Source organism: Oryzias latipes, chromosome 11 (genome assembly GCF_002234675.1).
Source record: "Oryzias latipes chromosome 11, ASM223467v1".
NCBI lineage: Eukaryota > Metazoa > Chordata > Actinopteri > Beloniformes > Adrianichthyidae > Oryzias > Oryzias latipes.
Window position 1 is genome coordinate 13,688,136 of NC_019869.2, and position 22,690 is coordinate 13,710,825.

Here is a 22,690-nt window from a genome sequence, read left to right on the forward strand (position 1 = left end):
CTGTCTGACCTGGTTTCTGCATCTTTTACATAATATTAATTTTCTCTTTCTCAGAGCCTGTCTGCCCGCACAGCCTTGCCTTGTGGGATAAACTCACACTTGGAGATTTCTATACACAGAGCGCTACAAAGGGATTGGCGTATGAGAGCAAGGCGGAAGGAGGTTGAGCGCTTTCGCAGGCAGACAAAGACAGAGATCACCAGCCTGTCAATGTGAAACCAGCCATTTAGTCTGAGAGGAATCAAGCGTGGCAATCCCAAAGGAGCACAAAGGTGTATGTGTGTGTGGATGAGGCGGCAAGCGTGCAATCTGGTCCACAGGGAGATTTAAACAATTATGTGAAAATATGCACGTGGTGAGCGTGTCAGCTTGTGTGTGAGGGCACATCGACACAGATCTGACTGCGTTTGTTCATAAATCTGGGTAGTATGGTTTGTTCTCAGTGATGTAAAGATAAAGGATGAATTCTGCGATGTGGTTTGTAAGAAATAAAGCTCTACTCAAAGCTGGGAACAGATCTCACAATGCTGGCCTAATCCAACAATTCTTCACTAGACTTTTAATGAACAATTTTTGAAGACCCACTCTGATGAATATTGTGTTTTTGATGTTTTCAACATGTTTTTTTGAGAATTTCTTGATGATGCAGGACATATAAAAAGTAAAGCTTAAAATCAAATTTCTGAGGATTTCTATTTAAAATTGTTATAAATCAAGAGCAAAAAATGCTGTTTAAAAAAGGTCGTGGCTATCATGTAGAAGCTACAATGGGGAAACTACAAAATCTATTCTGATGCATACTTGTGGAACGACCAGATCCATGTACATCTTAGTTTTCAGCTACATTCACATCGCCCTCAACAACGCACAATCAAGTGATCACTTTCAACGAATAGTATATGTAGGCACTCATTTCTCACGTTCATGTGTCACTATTCGAGTTTCTACGACCATTTTTGGCCACTACATACACAATTGAACGCACGTTGAAAGTTAAACCAGTTTAACTTTGACAAATCAGGGACTCTGATTTGGAAGTGACGCATAGTTAGCATCCTTTTCAATTCACGGTAGTACCAACCAGTTAAACAACAACCAACCAGTTAAAAATTGATCATAGAGGAAAAATGTATAATTGTGTTTTTTGCCCGAATGGAATTCTATGACCCCAAGTCTTTCTTATATCGTAATAGAGATGTGAAAGAGAAAGTCTGGAGCGAGTTTTGCACAGCTTCAACCTTTCACACCAAGACTCTTCTAACTGTAGGTGGTGGACATGCACCAGTAAACAGTAGAAAAAGAAGACAACGTCCCTTCCTGCTTGTCCAGTTCAAATACCATATGCTACCACGCATCACATGAGTAGTGTGAATGTAGCATTTCTCTTTCGAGCTGACATTTGGCACAAAGCTGTACGGCTGCTCGCCATATTGGTGCACCCATAATGTTAGGTTGGGGTTTTGAGGGGCTGTAAGCTAGAAGGACAGCGAGTAAACATGGGTGATGGGATGTGGGGGTGGGGTTGCTCAAAGGTGAATTTCTAAAAAATTACTTGCGGTCCACAGAAACTATGTTCTATATAATTTTTTTTTTGGGAGCTAAAAACAGCATAATTATAATCAAAAGACCAAATGTAGATCAGAGTGGAAATAGAAGTTATGCCCTAGTGGTATAGATCTAAAGGGATGTGAAATGGTTTTAAACAGTGTTTAGATGATCCCAACCATCTTATACATCTCCAAATGCCCTCCAGTGTGGCTGGTAGGTGTTTTTTTTTGCTAATAAAACACAAGTCACCTGGTTTGTTTGTAGATGTCCTTGTGTATATATCGCCTCTCTTGCTATTTATCTTTTTCGCGCCCCCGCAAGAGAGGAGCAGGTGTAGCGCTCAAACAGGAGAAAGCACCGAGGTGTGCATTGTTTGCTGTCTCCCTCACCTGCATGCCTTGCAGCCATGCAGATAGCGAATCCCCCTCGTTGTGAGGCAAACCAAAAGGTTGTATGTGACATTAGCAGTGATCCACACTGTCACCACCACCCCATCCTATCAGCCCCTCTGCTGATTTGGAAGGCTGATGTGTTATCTTAGAGCAGATGTTCAGTGTGCATCTGGGGACACATTTCCACATGTAATTAAGTTTGATAATAATAAGGTGAATTGTAATTTAATTTTTAACAATCAACAACACACCAACCTTCTCTTTGCCATTCGTTTCCTTTTAGATTTGTTTTGGGCTTGTGTTTCATGTAAAATGAACTCTGTGATGTGAATATTTTTTAGCCCCCTCCACTTTAATCTCATAATACTTAATCAAACATCTGCAAGAACACCTACTCACCAATATTTGATCAAGCCCTCTCTCAGTTTTCACATAAGATTTGCTTGGATGGAAAATGCAGCTTATGATAAGGCAGCCTTTTTGGACTACAATGATCCTCCTATTTGCCAAATTTGCTTTGCTTTGGGTGAGTGGGAACAGTGCCATCTAGTGTCACATTTGAACGTGCTGGGGGTTTAAAGGATCTCAACTTGCATTAGGTCTCAGGTTAAAGCATTGGAAGAGACTGGGCAAATAACTGGAGAAAATAGATGACCATTACTCACATGCCAAACTGCCAGACAGTGTGTTGTAAACACAGCCTCGACTACAGGAACGCAGCTAATGCTGCCCAGGAGCAAACCGTCCCAGTGAGCTGTTAAGCAGTAATAATATAGATAACATATTTGCTTGTAATCCAATTACCCCGCTAACCCAGATAACGCTCACCTTTACCTCGTTAAAACCTTCGCTTTTAGTTCATTGTCCACTAATCAAAGAAACTTATCATCTTGAACCATGACACCTCAACTACTGCTTTTGCATATACTTCTTTTTTTCACTTTATTTTATTTTATTTTTTATAGAAAGGCTGTCATCATGACAAAAGACAGAAAGACTTCCATTTCAGGGAAACTGTGCTCTTTTTAGGGATTGTTGTTGAATAGCTGAAGAAGGGATGAGTGGATAAAGTGATCAAGAGAGTGTGACCCAGGGTCAATGATTGATGCTTTCTTGTGTGCCAGCCAGAGTGTGGATAATGGCTTGTTAAAAAGTCAAGAATCATTTAATTTGTGCTCCCATTTCGCTGATTTATGACTTCCATTTAGATTTTGTCTTTTGGGTGTACTTGTGAAACTTCTCTTGGAATTCAAATGCAGCGTGGTGAATTAAAAACCCACCGCCGTGCTTTAAGACATTCCAGCCCATGTGCAATCTAAAATGTGAATACTTGTGAAGACAGAGGCATGTAAAAAGAGAGGTGATACTCTGGTCATGCAAACAAGATGTGAAATGGACAAAGATAATACTGTGTTTTGACTGTGATTCAGAAGGCATGACTGAACTGATTATTCATAAAACCTCCAAAAGCCCCAAATGAAATGATCGTCCCTAAGATTCATAAATCCATATAATATGAAAGCTAAATATCAGCGTGATTAAAGCAAGGAGGGGTTGTAAGATAAGATGAATATCTAAAGATTAAACAAAGGAAAATATGTCCTTTTGGCCGTTCTGCTATCAAATATCGGAGTATCAACTAAAACAAATCTTGTAATTAGCATAGCCCTTAACTGAATGATTACTTTGATGCTTTGAACCAGAGAAAATATACTTCAAGGCTTACACTTATGTTGACCCTTTTGTTGTCATTTAACTCCTGTATGACTCAACATATATATATATATTTACCCTAAGACTGACATGTTTCCTTTTTTTCTTTGTCTACTCTAATTGAGAGTTTGTCGTCAATTGAGTGATATTGACAGCAAAAAGATCTATGGCTTCAAAATAACCCCAAATTCTAAACATCCCAAATCTTTGCATTTGAATGGGCATTTCTTCTCTTATTGTGTTCAAATGCATACCTGAAAATGAAACTGTTGAGCAGTTTGATGTACCACTGCTCTGATAGCACAAAGCAAAAAGCCTGGTGTGTAAAATGAAAGCCACTTGACATCTCCAAGCCAGATGAATTGAAGTCTATGTTTGGTTCACAAGTGTGACTCTGGTAATTGCAGCCAAAACTGCAACAGTGTCTTCCCACAGAAGTGCTATTAGTCTTGGTTTTTTCGTGCTCTCAACAACCACCACTAATTGCATGACAAATTATTTGTTAATATGAAGGGCATGTCATTCCCAGTCTATGACTGTATGGGGAGGTGAGATACTTAACCATTTGCAGAAAAACACAATTGCTTTTTTGTTCAGGGTGATGTGGAAAGAAATATAAGAAGAGGTCTGTTTCTTAGCCAAGGCCTTATCTCTCTTACCCATTAATGCAACCAGAGAGGTTATGTTATGTGTGTTATCAGTTCTCTATCCACGATAAACTATCCTTAAGGGGTCTATATCATGTAAAATAAACTTTTTTGAGATTTTAAGTGTATTATAATGTTCATTCCTCACTTTAAATAACCGCCAAAGCAATGTTTTCATCTATTTATTTATTTATTATTTCTGAGTATTCCTCTAAAAACCTCCAGGCACCAGCTCCTCCCAATCCATGAAAAAAAGCGGGTTCTCACATTGTGACGTTACAAAGTGAGGAATAGCCCTTTCTAGGAAAAGTGTGCCAGCACCGCCCCCAGGCCAACAGACACACCCACTTTCTCCAGGGAGCTAGCAGTGATCGGCAAAACGCTTTTGTACGGCTCCACAATGTGCACATCCGTCTTTGCAAAAGTTCCAATGTTTTTTGTTTTCATAGGTGAAACACAGACACGCCGCTGACACCGGCTCTAGGATGACGTCATGAAATGGGCGGCACCCACACAGAGAAAAAGCTGGTGCCTCAAAGACCAAGACGTCTTACTTTCAGGTAGGAAAAAGGGCTACAAAACAAACTCATAACTCAGTCATTAAAAAAAAATCATTCTTTAGTGTACTAAAGGTGATATACTATCACATATATGGATAAAGTTGACTCTAGAAGGCTTAGGAAAAGCATGATAATGAGTGGTCTTAATGCATGATCTCTGCATGCAGCTGTCTGCGGGCAAGAAATGGAAAACCTGTAGGCAGGTGGCCCACCGGAAATACCAAAGCCGTAGAGCGCTCTGTGAGCCCGAAAATACTGAACAAAAATATTTGCATACATTATTTTCTCAGAGTATGTTGCAGACGACAGGTCAAAGCGAAGACTTGTAAACATGCAAGACTAAGTACATAGGTACATCATTTTTTTCAACTCCCCACAGGTTAACCTATCACCTGGGCACCCAGTGCCCAGACAGAAAGGAGACAGTGCCCGCACCTATGGCATAAATAAAGTGTGGACATATGACATGCATGTAACTTTATTATCCTTAAAAATTCTTCACGATACACTTACCACATGCACAACAATGGTGCGTACCATTTTTATGACATCCCTTGAGCTGGCCATACAAGCCTCAAAGGTACCGCAAGTCACACCTGCACTCCCCTCAAGATTCAACAACTCCTCCCTACGACCCTCCACAGGCCCAGACAAACTAAAAGTCTGCATCATGTGACTAGGGCTTAAATCTCATAACTGAAATGAATACATGTACTGAGGAGGCAAGGTTTTCTTTGGCTTACCAAATTATTAACCCTCCATCTCCGTGTACCTTCCCAATGTCTGCCAAAATGGTTTATTTGGTTAATCCTTGTGCTATCTTAGATGACCCCACCCTCACATTGTTCTCCCTACCATGACAAAGGTGGATAAAGATTTCATGTAATCCGTGGACACCAGTGAAGATCACAAATCATTGAATAAAAAAGGTTCAGTGCACTGTCTAGTGGGTCTAGATGACCTAACTCCCAATGTTAAAGTGCCTAGGATAGTACAAGGGTTACAGAGACGTTACAGCCAAAAAGATTACGAGAACGAGGAAAAAAAAGTGTCAATAACTGGAAAAAGCAAATCCAAAAAATGCTTTAAAGTTGCAGTCAAAAAGTAAAATTTTATGTATTACAAATATTTTCATCAAAAACTTTTAACACAAGATGTTGACAGCCTTATAGGTAAAGGAATATTCGAGGGTGCTATAGAAAGTATATTTAAACATTATTGTCGTTATTAATGAACAAACTGGGGAAATTATTTGCAAAATGCGAAACCAAATGGGAGAAAAAAATGATTTATTTCTGTTCCTGTCATTCTGTGCGAACAGGATGTCTGGCATCTTTTCATGGCTTCAAATTTATTCATGTTTGGTGATTCTGAGCTATCTTTGAAATCCATTCACTACCACCCCCTCATTACCAACCCACACATAGTGTGGACAGAAACTCCATCAGATGTTAGTCTTTTAGCCTTTTCCCAGGAGAGTTTTATTCACACCTTACATATATTTTTTTAAATATATCACACATGTTGCACATCTAAGCCTCGCAGAACTTTAAAAGCTAGTTTTTCGAGAGTGCTGTAAAGTGGCCAAGCAGTGAAAGGATTACTGACAGAACATTTCAGAAGCAGCATCTGACTTTCTGCTCTTCCCTAAAACGGTCTAACTGACAACTGTTGAGTAGGCAGAGGTCCCAACTCGAATGCTACGTTCACACCAGGCAAATACACAACGCAACGAACGAAAGTTAAAAAAATGGTGTTCACACTGGACTGTTACTACCCAATACTAGCGCATGTACTCACAGTTGTAAGAGACTTGGTGCAGAATGTGGAAGCGGTGCAAATCTGAAGAATCAATTCACATAATTGTGCAGACAAATAGATCCAAACTATAAAGCCAGGTAAATTTTGACCGAATATGAGTATACCCCTTTGTTTTAGCCCCTTACATTTTGTCTAGAGAAGCCTAATGCGATGTACACGTTGGGGATGTGTCTCGTGTTCGATAGCCTGCATTCAGCTCATTCTTTTAGCATATGATGTTCATATTGGACTGTCGCTACCAGATACTACTAGTGCATGTACCTATATTTGGAAGAGACTTGGTGGAAAATGTCATGGCAGTGCAAATCTTATAAATCTTGCTCGAGGCTTTGTCTTTCTCAGCCCCATTCAGATAGATGAAAAACTTGGCATTATTTAATTCGGCTTGGTACAAACTGCAATTATCAATTCATGGTCTCTTTTCAAATAGTTGCTACTTCCATAAATTGCAGGGGGCATCGTTCCAATATCACTGCAGAATTCAAGTCCCTGATTGGTCATAGTTTTACCTGGTTTAATTTTCAAAGTGGGTTTAATGGGTGCGCATTTTGTACGTAGAGCCAGAAAACAATACTAAAAATTACTGTAACAGTTTTGAATGTGCATTTCTGCAGACTTTGCATTTTAAGTGGTCCATTGAACTTGTGTTGCAGAGGGCGGTGTGAATGTAACATAACAGCACAAAGAAGGGAAGGCTGGAGAAGCTCCTGAACATCTCCAATATAGATGAATTAAAGTCTGTTTCATCACAAGTGTGACTCTGGGAGCCAAAACAGCAACAGTGGCTTCCCACAAAAGTGCTATTAGTCCTGGTTGTTTGTACTCTCAAGAACCACCAGTAATTGACATGACAAATTCTTTGGTGATAAAAAGTGCATGTCATTCCCGGTCTTTGACTGAATGGGGAGGTGAGATACTTAACCATCTGCAGAAAAACACAATTGCTCTTTAGTTCAGGCTGATGTGGCAGGAAATGAAAAAAGTGGGCATATTTCTTGGCCCAGGCCTTCACTCTCTTGCCCATCTAGATCAGTCTGCAACCAAAGTGTGACGAAATTACTCCATGGGGTATGAATATATCAGTTCTCAATCGACTAGAATTCGTCCATGGTGCGTGTCCTCTACACGTGCTCCACTCCGAGGATAAATGACGACACCGACTCCTCCGCTGACAACGTCTGACCCAGTTCACTGACATTGATGTTTCTTAATTATTGAGACAAAGGAGTGAGGAGTAAAACAAGCTAAGGAGGAAAAATACTAGCAAACCAGGGTAATTTGATGTTCATTGAATTACTGTGATGTCCTTAATTACAACCTGCTGGCAATGAGTAAATGAAAACTTAGAGAAAAAGAGGAGCTTTCTGCAGCTCCACATTTATATCCTTTCGGATGATTAAGCAAAAGTCAAAGTCTGGAATTTTTAAGATCTTAATTGTGATATATTCTGTTTTTAGAAGGAGAGAAAAAGTGCAAAAAATGGCCAAAAAAAGTCCTAAAAACCTGGGAAATGGTGAGGATAAATAGCATAAATTTTGGGATAAATTCCTAAATATGGTAAAGCATACAGATGGAAAACAGCAGTTAGGTGGGCTTTACTTAAAATAAGATGTAAAGCAATGAGTTAAAGGCCGTGCAGAGAAGTGCTTTTATTTGTTGGGACAGGGTGATAGGTGAACAGAGGTGAGGCAAATTTCCATGCTCTCCATTTCACCCTGACATCCCTCTTCCCATCTTCAGGGCCCATCCATCTTGGATGATGAATGGCATCCTCATTTGAATACCAAAAATGCTTCCCGACATGTGTCTTCCAAGTCATTTTGAGAGATTATAAATATCGACAATAATTGACAAAACCCAAAAGCGTCTCTAAAATCCCATCAGGAATATTGCATCCAGCATTTATTTCCCTCCTTCTTATGAGGGCACGTTATTGACTCAAAATCTGATTGCTGCTGCTGAGGCTTATGAGCAGAACCAGCGAGGGGAGCAGGGTAATGAGAGACTGTTTGTGCACTTTGGATTGGGTGTTGTATTATTGCTTGTTTGCGCACATTTTCCAATGACACAGACTTTAATTAAGATAATCATCACTGTAGTATCCAGCTTGGTTAAACAGTAGAGCCAAGGCAGATTAAGGCCATGTCTGTACAAAACCCTTGCGATCAGTTATTCTGCTTATGGGCAAACCTTGTGATTACAGTGATAAATGCATGACATACAAGGAAGGACAGGAATGAAATCGAGCGCACAAGAATTAAAGGGCTACAGAACAATTACTACGATATGAGGGAGCACCATCAAAGCCAAATCTCATGAAAAGAGGAGCAGGAAATGAATGCCAATAATTGAAAAAGACAGACATGAGAGAAGGCAGTTATTAAAAATCCAAAATGTCACAAGCCAAAAAGATGGTGTCAGGACATGGAAAAACCTGAGAGCAAAACTTCTTATTTATACGGTAAACAAGTTTAAAAGAAAGAGTTTCTGTGTGCAAAAACAATTCAATTCAGTTTTATTTATATAGCCCAATTTTACAACACAGTTGTCTGAACAGGCATCACTAATTGTACAAAACATTAAATTAGTTATAAAATGCAATAGCTGATTGTTATGCTAAATTGAATCAGGCATCAGTGAGGGAAAAAGTCCTAGAAAATACAGATTCCAGTAAAAAAAAAAAAAAAAAAAACGTCAGGGATGTCCATAAGAAGGAGGGATCTTCCCCCAGGACGGACAGGTGATGTACCAAAACTCTTAGAGAAGAATTAGCTTATTTAACACACAAACAAACTAATAATTGTGGGCACAAACCGTAGTTATTAATTTTTCCTTCATGATTCATTTTCAAACGGTTGGTACCTCTGTGACTTCAAAGGGATGCCATCCATACGTCACTACCAAATTCGAGTCCCTGATTGGTCCAAGTCTAACTGGTTTAACATTTTGCACATAGGGGTTTTGTACACAATAAAGTGGTTGAACCCACATTGGGTGGTGTGACATTAGCATGATAAGGCTTTCCAGTAAACCCTGTGCTATAATTATCTAGCTGTAAAACGAACATTTCAGAATAAAAGTGCAGTTGAGTGAAAACCTGTACTGTCTGGTGTCCTGATGGTTGACCACACAAGCTGTCTTTTTATTCCTCCTCCTGCTCCATCTTTGTAAATTCTCTTTTGACTTGCTGCTCTTTTTCTAGCAGGCTGTTTGACAAGCTGCCAGTTCTAATGCCCTCAGTGCAATGTCCCTTGTCAACTCCCATAAACTCTTATATCTATCAGAGGTTTCTCAAAAGAAAAAAAAAAGTAGCTTCCATTATCAAAGTGATTAAAAATGATCTTTAATTTCAGGGACAGCCAAGGGTACGGTAAGTTTGGACCAAGAGCCAATAAAAATAAAGTTCCACATATGTCTGTAATCTTCTCTTAAAACCAGTGTCACTCCTGCAAGTCATCCTCTTCTCTTGCAGCAATGCTTCACACCATTTAAACATGACAGATGGTTTGCTGAAGGCTTTCAAAGCGTAAGCAGGATTTCTACTGTGTGATGAAGTCTGGTTTATTTCTTGTACTTTAATTTCTTGCTGTTTCCATCAGCAAATGTTTTAAAGGACACCAAAATAATTAGTAACACTATACAATGCTTTTTGGCACCAAGAGAATCGAGATTCAGACAGTTACATTTTAAATGGATCTTGATAATGCTTGACTAAAAAAAATATACTTTGGTGCATTATAAAAAGAAAACCAAGCTTGCCATAGTAAGATAAACATCTCCAAGCCTAAAAGTTTTGATTTTCTTTTATTTGCTTCATGAATAAAGTAAAAAAAAAGCACATATTGCTAAAGTTGTCTGTTTGTGGCTTGCTTAACCCTTGTGCTATCCTAGGCATTTTAACATTGGGAGTTGGGTCATCTAGACCCACTAAACAGTGCGCTGAACCTTTTTTCTTCAATGATTTGTGGTCTTCACTGGTGTCCATGGATTACATGAAATCTTTCCACCTTTATCTACCTTTGTCCTGGTAGGGAGAACACGTCAAAGTAAGGGTGGGGTCATCTTATAGTACAAGGGTTACAGCCTGTCTGTTTTGTTAAAATTACTGACCAGTGACGCAGTCCTGCTTGCTGAAAATAAGTGTTTAACACAAACTGAACTGTTCTGTTTAGAAGTTTTCTTTTTGAGAAGAACTAAGTTTAAACTTTTGTTATTCACCTAATTAATTATTCACCAGTTTAGATATAGAAAGTTGCTTATTTATGGTCGTTGATTCAAACGTCTCAAACACAGGATTAATAAATCAGAAGGAAATAACTTTTATGTGCAGCAACTGTATTCTCTATTATTTTGTTTACTGAAGGGACAAAGTTTGCCTGCAGTAAGATCAAGACCGCAGAAGCCCTTTGTAGATACAGACCTTCTTAGCAGACGATTTTGTGTAGGCTGATTTTCTGGATAATGATACGTGGACACTCTTTGAAAACTTCTGCAGGGTTGAATAAAGACGTTGCCTTTATATATAAAAGATGAAATCTGATATGAGGAAGGATTCTAAAGATGGCCGTATCTGCTGAAAAAGAAAAACATTATAGTTTTGTTTTGTCGCTATGATAACTTATCACAAAAAAACATTTTTTTTAATCTGTAATGAATTAATTAATATTACAGATTGTCATTGTCATGCCAAATAAGATTAAAACTGGGTTTCCAAGAAGCTCCCTGCTCTGCTCTATTCTGATGCATCCACTTGCAAACTAATGGATCCAGGTACGTCTTTGTTTTCCTCGTCTGGCCCAGAATCTGGATCTGAACTGTATGGCTAGAAAGCTCTGATATTGCTCACCATTTTTGTTGCCCTGCTAATGTTAACTTTGGAGTTGTGAGGGGCTTTAAGGTAGTGGGAGTGCATGTAAACAATGATGTGATGGGAAGGGGGTAGGCCTACTCCACGCTCACAACTCAGAGATGGCTTTCTACTGAATTTCTGCCACTCTCCAAAAGCACTGTTCTATTTTTTGCCTAAAAGTTGGATTACCATAATTAAGACACCACTGGGAACACTTTTAAAACAAATCCAAAGATGATCAGAGTGGGATTTTAAAGCTATATATTTAAAATAAAATCCATTTTAATTTGTTAACCATAATTCCCCTGAAAACTGTAAAAATTGTACCTCGGAGATGGTTGCAATGAGTGAATCAAAAGAATCAGCATGAACCTAGCACAGTTTGTCGATTATTTTTTTTTGTTTTTTTATGTCTCTCTGTTGACTTTGCACACTGGCAGTGGCCCCACCTGAAGGGTACCCCCGACTCACCTGTGGTTCTCAGTGGTCTCGTGCACAGCTGCCTCCACTAAGATGAATTGTTTAAGTAATATTTCAGTTTCACAGCTTTAAATCCTCTGTGTTGGGGTGCTCTGATTAATTCAGACCAGGCACGGCCGTTGCTTATAATGCACTGTGGACTCTGTGGTCTGTTTTCTTGTTTAGAGTGTTCTTTTTCTTTCCACGAGAGTGTGCTTTGTCATTAAAAAAAAAAAGTGTATACTTGAGCCTTGCCTGATCTCTCCTGAATCTGGGGTTACCCTGCAATTTGTGCAACAAAACCCAGTTGTCTGTTATTGGCTGATTTTATGGCACATTTTGAAGGCTGAGCTGAGATTAAGAGGGAGCAAAATCCAAGAAAAATTTGGTTGAAAATGTAAAGTGAGATTGCACAATATTTACCATTTTTTATGCAAAAAGAATTTTATGAAAACTTTAAAACTTAATATGTAATGAGCAATCATGCATTTTTTCATGACGAATTTATGGCTTAGTCACATGTGCCTGTATGACCGAATGTGGGCTGTCTGCGAGCATGTATGGGCAAACCTGTATGGAATGCACAGGTGGCCCGCAGTACATATCAAGCTTTTAGGATGACGTGACAGCTGCACCTGTCGGGTGCGTGCCGCATAAAGAGACACAGAAAAGCATGTGAGAAGTGTTTTTAGTGGTGTTAAAATATCACGTAACAAATAAACAGTTGGACCCTTTTTTCCTGTTTGATTACAAAACTATTGTTGTTACATGTTTTTTCTGCAGCTCATCTGTTGCCTTATTCTGACTGTGTTTACATCACGCGACAACCGGCTACAGAGGCGTTTTTGGCTCAGTTGTTCCGCTCCGAGGAGGGATTGTATTTAGACTGAGGAATGTCAGAGCGAACCGAAACTCAGTTCGATTGGAAACGAACTAAGACTACCTTAACCACCTCAGTTCCAGGTTATAAAACGGACGCCAGGATTCTTAATTCTGTCTGATAAAAAGTTATGAACCGGATAATGATAAATCATGTAATAAAATGGTTACGGTAGAACAGGGGTGGTATTATATAAGTTTGCTTCCTTCCACTCCCTTTCAAGCAATATTTAATTTTATGTCCAATTATCCTAAATTTGATACATCTTTGTGTGAATGTTTAACTGCTAATAGTATTGTTTTGTGCATTATTCTTATTTGATTGCCTAAACTAAACCATTTCCAATCAAATCAGATTTATGTAAAAAAAAGATGGGTCAGAGAGCGTATTCTGGTCCCAAACCAAGGTTCGCTTGGGTGTCTTCAGACTAAAAATTTGTCCCGGATTATATCAAACCAAATGTGTCCAGTCTGAAACCACCCTTAGTCTGAGGCTTCCTACTGTTTGAAAGGCATATAAATATGATATAGTGTAAAGAAGGAAAGCTGTGGTGATGGCAAACTTCTTTAGGATCATAGCTGCCATATTTCAAAGGAACAGTGTGTCTGACCTGTTCCTTTAATTGCCTGAGTTGTGCTGAGGATTTAATACGACTGGGGAGGCAGTTGGTCACTGTACTAGTGAAGGCCACTCCTGTGTCAAACAACTTTCCTCGTTCAATTTCTTGCTTCCTCCAAAGACACAATGACAGGCTTTTCAAAAGCACCACCTCAATTACATCAAGGTGCTGTTTATAAGGGTGGTACAGCCAAGAATGCCGTATTTCCAAAGAAAATGATTTTAAAATCATCAGTTGGGAAAAAAAAAAAAAAAAATTGGGGTTTTGGATGACAGACAGGAAAAACAATATTATTGATTAGGATTACTGAAGACGTTTCAGATTTTGAAGGTAATCTTTTAGTCACAGCAGGAAAAAAAATGACTGACAAAAATCCCCATATGAGTTTTAATGACACTAATGCCAAAGAAACATCAGACAAGATAGGACATGATAACAAAAATGTGAGGTTCCAGAGTGAGGCAAAGCCAAAACACAATGTTCCAATAGCCCTTCACATGGCTCAATGGATCCTCAGGACAAATGCTTGCCTCTTCCGAGGAAAAGATTAAGGAATGTAGGGAAAGAAATGGAGGGCAGAGAGCCGTTGTTTACTTTGAAGGTGAGTTAGAGAGATGAGAGTGCTGGAAAGAATGGAGGCGAGATGTGATGAATTCTCCTAAAAAGCGGCATCAGACATCAGACAGAAACCATGATGAGGCACAAAGGCCTCCCAGTGCATATCAAGCAGATGATTTAAGTCTGGTGATGTCAACTTGGCATTATCGACTAGTGTGAGACTGACGGAAAATACCAATGGCTGTGGAAGAGAAGTACCAGAACAACTGTACACCAAATGTGGAGCCAAGTGTTTTTGTTTTTTATGCTGTCCTGTAGTTTCATTCTCCTTTGTTTGCAGGAAAAAAACAGCAGTTTTGGTTTTGTTTCACTTGATCAGTTATTGGTTGGTCAAAAACAAATTTCATGTAAAAATGATCATTTTACTTTTCATATTGCTTCATTTTTAGACATCTAATACCATTACCCAAACCACTGATTTATCTCACAAAGAACATGACTGCAGCAGGGGTTTGGCTCAAATAGCCGGCAATACTCAGAATAGTCAGACCTGTTCCCGGTGCATGTTGGACTCCAGCAGGGCCGCCCTCTATCAATGTTTCTGTTCATAGTCTTTGTGGACAGAATTTCTAGGTGCAACAGGTGGTAGAAAGGTCTGGTTTGGGAACCAGATGATGTTGTCCTGTTGGCTTCATCAAGCCAGGACCTCCAGCATGCATTGGGGGGGGGGGTTTGACCGAGTGTGAGGCGGCTGAGATGAGGGTCAGCATCGCCAAGTCTGAAGCCATGTTTGTTAGCGTGCCATATTCTCTCTCAATAGATGATGGTAAGCGTTGTGAATAAAATATATAGAGACCCTTTTTTTCTCTGGGGGCTCCGGCTTCCTCCCACATCCAAAAACATGCTTCATGGGTTAATTGGTTAATCTAAATTGTCCATATGGGTGTGTAATTGTGACCCTGCGACAGACTGGCGACCTGTGCCCACAAGTGGTGGGGATAGGCTCCGGCAGCCCTGTGACGCCGCAAAGGATACATGGATTAAAAAAAATGAATGAATAAATGAATACTTCTAATTTGACAGTAGATACAAAAAAGAGGTTTTGTTGTTTTCTCTAGGATTTTTTGTACTTTTTCACTCTCCTTAATAGAGGCTGTTAGAAGGTAATATTTGTGGTTGAGCTTTTTCATTTATAAAAGTCTAGGGTTGAGTCAAGGGATGTCAGCTAGACAGAGCCAAGCACGGCAGAGTGTGAAAGTGCAACATTTTCAGCTAATGTACCCATTACATGTTTTCTGTTGAAAGAGAGCTCCAGACTCTCATGCACTCAAACACAGGGGCTCACCTACCTTTCCTCCAGAGGTGCTCCGCGGAACACAAAAAGATCATTATTCTTTTCCACTCCTTTTATTGACTGTGCCAACAGTTTATGCCTGAGGCGCTGAGTCTGAATGACCTTTCTCGTGTTCATTTATTCAGCATTCCTCATTTAAGGAACTTATGTTTTATGTAGTCAGTTAAAAACTAATGTGGCTTCAGTTAATAAATTGGCGTCTGATGTTTCTACAGTAAAATCCGCTCCCAAGTATCGGTTATAAATAGTTTTGGAAAAAAAATGACAGATTTCTTACTAAAGAAACAAAGAATGTTACCTTTGAAGAACATTTTACTCTTGCCATAAGAACTTAAATCAGCATTTTTTTTAAATAAAGCATTTTCCAAACACTGCTAGCAAATTTAAAAATGTATCATGTTAAATTTTATTTCAGATTTATCAAAGACCTGTTAGAATATTATCCAAAGACAGCTTTAAAGAAGGGTGATAACATTTTGTTTCAAGGAGAAATAACCTTTATCAAATCTACTGATAAAATATTAAAATTATGTTTAACCATTTTTTATACTTTCCTTTAAAAAGTATTCAGTAAGGATCTGTATCAGTAGTTGTTTTTTAATTTAATTGGTCATGTCTGACCACTTGACATCCTGATCTCTCCTGGTGAAATATCTTTGAAGAGTATTGCATCACCAGCAGATAATTGGATGCTCTTTGCTTCACATGTCATGTTGGAAGTCTTCAGCACCAAGTTTCTACCCTTTGCTTCTTCTGAGACCTTGTAAATAATTTAACAAGGATATTTTCTGTAGTCACACCTTTACTTTGGTTGGCACCATTTGAATGGCAGCTAATTGTATATGTATCTGTACGTTTGTATGCCTTAAAATCCGCGCAAAGTGTATTTTGAGGGTTTAAAACCACACTCTTTTTGTAAATTGGCTGGGACCTATCACACAACTTCTTATAAATGTACTTTTTATAGGTAAGCACTTTAACCATCTGCTTTAAACGGACTTTTATGTGCCAAATTTGTACACTGAAGAAAGTTTCTGTTGGAGCTCCCCTTTTGTTGTGTCTTCAGTTAATAAAGTGCTGAGCCTAAAAGTCAAGTTGGTCTGTCTGTGTGATTGTCGAGGTGCAGCAAAGCTAAACTGAAGAAAGCTCAGCTTTGCTGCATTCAGCTTTTCTTCCTTGTTTTTAGGGTCATGTTGGACACTTTGAGCTGCAGGTGTCATGTGTCGTCAGTCTTATGTTTTTATCCTGAGTTGTGCACTTTTGGTCAATGTCTGTCACTTGTGTTGTCTCATGTTGCACTTCCTGTTTTATTTTGAAAAACTAACTCTCCTCTCGTTTTAGGCCCTGTTACATCCTGGCCTTGTGTGTTTCCTTACAGGTATGATTATCTAATATTGATTGTTTCCACCTCTGATTCGCTCCCTCATGTCCTAAATAGTCTAAGACACCCTTGTCCCGTGCCAGTGTGTTCGGTCATATGTAACGGGGTGATTTTCCTACCTGTACCACTTATGTTAATCTTTTTTATTGATCCTGGTTGTGCTCATTGTCTGATGGGATTTGCCAGAGAACTCTCATCTTTGGCCAGCAAGTGAACTCGCATGAGAAACTCTTTTCCTGACCGTTTTTTTCAAAATCAAAAATGAGATGTTTTGGCCTTCTTTTTGTGACAGCCAACAGCAACGCGTATGAACCATGACGGGATTTGGTGGCTACTTCGCCAGAGTCATTGATTTTACCAGTAGGCATGGCCGGCCCTCCCTATACGTTAATTACGCAGCTGCGTAGGGACCCGCCGTCACCACCAGGGCCCCAAAGTGGCAAGAAAAATAAATAAAAAAAGTCCCAAATCTGGCAACCCATTTCATAGCACTTCCGTATCAACGTACGCTTTAAATGTTGTGCAAAAGAATGTTGCCTGCACTTCAATTATCCCCCCTTTCAAAAAACCTGAACCAATCTGGCAACCCAAATAATGATGTTAAGCCACTCTTAGCAACGATTGGTCAACATCATTGCGTCTTAGCCTGGCATAGTGTGCATTTACGAGCGCATTTTCTCACATTGATCAAAGCGACCACAAGAGAACATCATGCCAAAGAGACTTTATCCACCGGGCGTTGAAAAAAGATAAAGAACTTAAACATCAATCACAAGGTAGTTTGGAGATTGTTGGGCCGTATTTTTACATTATCCTGCCTTTCTGTGCAGCTGCGCGATTTATGTAAATACTAATCGATTCGAGGTAAGGTTTGCACATAAACGACCCCGTTTGTCGTAATTTCCAATGGAAAACTCGAAAATAATTCTGGTCTGGTGAGGTCGGACATGAAACTCCAGAACAACGGAGAGCAGAGAAAAGTAGATAATGATAATGGTTTGGTGGCTGATAAATGCTTTAACTCACATTATCGTATTGTTTAATTGTTTTGCTAACACATATTTAGTGTGTTCTGCATTTTCCGGTTTATGTCAGTATAAAAACTGCTGTTTATCTGTTACAGCAAGTCAGGTCTGACTTTTTCAACAATGAGTGTGTCTTAAAATCTTGCATTAGCATGGAATATGGAGAATAAAAACTGCTAAATACAAATAGGAAATGTTTCCATTTATAAATGAAAAACACATTTTAAATTTAAATTTTAAAATTATGAACATACAAAATAATTGTATACAGGCTTATATTTCCACTTATACTTAAATTATTGTTCAGATTTACTATTTTTAAATGGGTACATTTATTTCTTATTTTTATTTTGCAGTTTTGGTTTTACATAATGATGATGTTTTGCACAGTTCCTTTCCAAAAATATCAAAAAGTATTGGAGGTGGTGCAGCATCCACATCCCAGGATGTTCCTGACATTACTGAAGATGTAATCTCAGTTAATACCTAGCTTAATAGCTTGTAAAGTAATTTAAAAGAACAGTGTCTGCATAACCCTTTTTTTCATAAACGGCAGCTGAATAGTATGGAGCCCCAAATTGTTTATGTACATAAACAAATATGGCCTTGTCTAAATACACAATCAACCAATAAATCTCCCATAAATATATAAAAAGATCATGAAATTGTGAAAAACCTGCACACAGATTTTAAATTAGCCATTATATTACTAGTAGTATTCTGCTATATTTATTTTATTAGCCTTATCAGTATTATTGTTTAATAATAATTCTTGTTTTTGTAGCTGCAGAAGAAACTCCTGTCACCACATCTTCTGTTGAAAGGAAAAACATTGATGCTGCTGCTGGTAAGTTCAAATCTAGCCAATATGGAACCTATATGAAACTTATTGTTTCTATCTTACTTGAAAAATAGTACATTTGTGCACACACACAAAAGTGAAGGCACTTCTTTCTAACATTCTGCTTCCAGCGTCACCACAGCAACTGTTATGTAGATTTGATTAGACTGTTTGACTTTTCACTGTTTGCTTTTGTTGTAGTTATGTATCTTGCGTTCCAGAGGCTCCAGAGGCGTGTATGGAAGAGGAGCCCACTGGTTCCAAAATTCCACCAACCTCAAATCCAATTGGTCCAGCTAAATGGCCAACCACACTCTCTGATCCAGTAAGAATGGATTTGGTGCAAAGAGGTCCTTTTCAAACTGATAAAGACTTTGACTTTCCAAAATCACCCTCAAAATCAACCTCATTGAGCTGTTGTGTTCTTTATTTTGAATTGTTTTATCGTTATTTGATTTGCTATTAAGTTGCTGTTTTTAATAAGTTGGAGTTTTGTGAATGTGATTGTTGAGTGCCCAATGTTAGAAAGAAAGAAGTTCCGGTCAGCATGTTTTTTATCATTGTGCCAGCTTCTTTAAAACAACCTTTTATCATATGGACAAAAACAAGCGGTAAGAGGTGATCTTTCTCTCTTAACTGATGCCTTATTAAACTATTGGAAAGATCAGCATATATATATGTATATATATATATATATATATATACATATATACATGCAGAGGTGGTGCATTATGCGCCGCATCATGTAACAAATAGTCCGCAGTGAGATAATGTGAGAAAAGCGATCTAAATCGGAAAAAAAACAAGAAATAATGATTTAAAACTGGTTAATACGTATTGCTTTTGTAAGTGACCATGGTATAAGCGGGTTAATGGCTTTCGAAGTGTGCGTTATTACTTTTTAACGCACGCCGTGGAAGCCTGAACCATTAACCCTTACATTACATGATAGATCCTCAATATTTCCTAGAACTGCTGTGTGGTGTTTTCTATTGCATGTCTTTTTTGCTTTTTTGAACCATGGTTAGATGTAAAGATTACATGCTATAGCATAAAAGTAACACAAGCCCTTCCCGCCATAGTGACTCTTGTCTGATTATTGTGACCTTCAAATCAGTAGACAAGACCAAACTTTATTTTATTTTTATCACACTTTTACAATTCATGCTATTCAAACTGCTTTACTTAAAAACTTAATCAAATTTTAAAAACAAATAGGACAAGACATTAAAAAAACATTTTGTTTAAAACCCACACAAAGCCCCCACACACACGTACACACACACACTGACAAGAAGAATGATAAAATGATGCAATGTAGAAATCTTTAGTAGAAAGCATTTTATTTTAAATCAGACGATTGTTTTGTGTAAAAACTTTTTTTTTATTATTATTGTTCTAAAATTTTCAACTTTTAATCGAGTTTATTCAGCTTCCTGAAAGAAAATAGGAAAACGAATGTGTCCCAAATAGAGTTGCATAATGTGTCAGTGGACAGGCTGATACCAGTGAAAGGATGGAAAGCTACCAAAAAAAGTGACAAAAATGTATGAAACAAGAGGACAGGGTGTAATAGGGCATGACACTCAAGGTGGGAGAAGAGGCACAGAAAAATGAGGGAATGAGCCGTCATTTAAAGGGAGGGGAGTGCTATTATGTAGAATAACAGTTTGAGCAACCCCCTTCTTAAAGAAATGTAATAAAGAGGGAAGAAGTAGGACTGAGGAAGACACATGGAGAGTCCATAAAGCAGTAGATCCCGGCACAAAGCTGCTATTATATTCTCACGTTAACAATAGCGATAGATTGAGTTGGACAGGGTTCATAGGCTTGAAAACTAGACAGCCAGACAAAGCCATTGAGTGGCTTGCTTGCTATCTGGCTTGCAGCTGAATACTCTGCCTCTGCATGAGCAGGGTCAGGTTGCACAGTTTACTGACGGGCTGTAGTCCATAACACTTCCCCTTTTGTGCACTTCTTAGCAATGATAACGCAAAAGTACTCAGAAAGCCAATGCTAACAGAGTTAAAGCAGCTCTAAAAAGATGAGACTGATTTCCCTCAAAATTCAGATGATGTGTTTCTTCAAACTGTGGCAACCTTGTTTTGCATGATTCTCTGATTCGTCCTGCTCTTTTTTATCACTGACCCATGCATTTTTCTAATCATCCAGTTCATAAAGAACATCATAGCAGCTCCCTGCAGTACATGATCCCCGTTATTTCTCCACGAGACATGTTTATAATTGGAAGCATCATCTCGTTGATCACAGCTGCTATTGTTCTCTCCATTATTACCCCAACACAGTCATTTAGATGATAATTTGGGCATTTCTTACCAAACGTCAAGCTATTCATCATGTTCATGGCATCCTGTGGAATTGGCTGTTGTCTTTTTCGATTAAAATAAGTTGCTGATGCTTTTGATACATAGTGCAGCCCTATATGAGTTGAAACTTTTTGAAAAAATAAAAATGTATACTAACTTGACCTTTTACCCAAGCTCTACCTTCGTTTTTATTTATTTATTTATTTTAACTGTACGTTTACCTTGCAAGGCACTTGACATGAAGAAGGCCTTATAAATATGGATGCCACCTGCTCAAGGCCGTGATGCTGTTTCATAAACAACTGTGGTATTTGTGTGTGTGTGTCTGTCTGTGTTTGTGGATGGGTGTGTGCGAGTGTGTGTGTGTGTGTGTGCAGAAACGTTTAGCAGGTTTGAGAAATTGGATCTGTGTAGCTTCAGCCAAGGTTTCGCTTCTTATTTATTTATTTTGCACCAAAGTTGGTGCCAATGCATTGCAAAGAACTGTAATCAATTAATTAAAGATATATATCCAAGAATAATCCAAGAAATGTATATGTTGTTACTCATTTCTTATGAGCTTTGGAATTGAAAAAAGCCATTATAGCTTTTAAAATGTTCAATTTACTGTATTTTGCTTGAACGAAGAGTTGCACGAAGAGTTGCTGCTAGTTCTTCTGGATGATAATTGGTCCATCTAATGCCTTATTTAGCCATTGTATTAAGATAAATATGTAGGCAGTTTGAAGGTCAATGGGGACGTGTCAGATGTGGAGAAAAATAATTCCACTTTGTCTTGGGTACATTATGTCGGTGTTTCGAGCCTCTTAAGTGCTCCTTTCTAATGTCAGTGCTGTTCTTCTGTCTGAACCAGATCTAACCTTAATTAATGAACATGCGTCTCTACACTACCATTATATAATGTCAACTAATTGAACTAATATATATTTCTTCTGTAACAAGCAGATAAACTTTGGCTAATGCAAGATATTGTTACAAATTCAATATTACAACACATATACACAGCTAGCTCTAAATGACAAAAAAAAACAACTTGCAAGTCAAAAGATCTTATGTCTAATGTCATGGATGTTTGATGCCTGAAGGGATTTTTACCTGAAGTGAAGAAGGAAAAGGACTCTTTCCACGATTCCCCTATACATAACGTCCCTTTTTCAGCAGTGGTCTTTTTACGGCTATTTAAAGGGGGTTATTGCTTTAAATTGCTACCATTTTAGTCGCATGTACCCAAAATGTAATCTGTGTAACTTCAAAATACTTGGGAGCAACAAATTACAGTGGCGTGTGAGCAAAACTCATGACATCAGCCTCTATGTAAGATCAGTATTAGTTCAATATGTTTTAATGTTTCTTGAAGGGTCAGGCAGACGTAGAGGCTGAGGGAGAAAAAGGTCAGACAAACTCAAGACAGAGAGAGGGAGGAGAGACAGGGGACCTGCAGCCGGTGGATCGAGAGGAAGATCTGAGTGTTAAAGAGAAAAGGATAGCAAACATGCTAATAGAGGGAAAATTATGAAGTTGCTGTAGCAGCTCATTCCACTACAAGATTTGATTTAGGTGACAATGATACAGGGCAAGGCTGAAGAGCTACCCACATGATACCTTTGATATAGAGAAGCTAGTGTTTCACCACAGCTGGTTTAACCCTTGTGCTATCTTAGATGACCCCACCCTTACATTGACGTGTTCTCCCTACCATGACAAAGGTGGATGAAG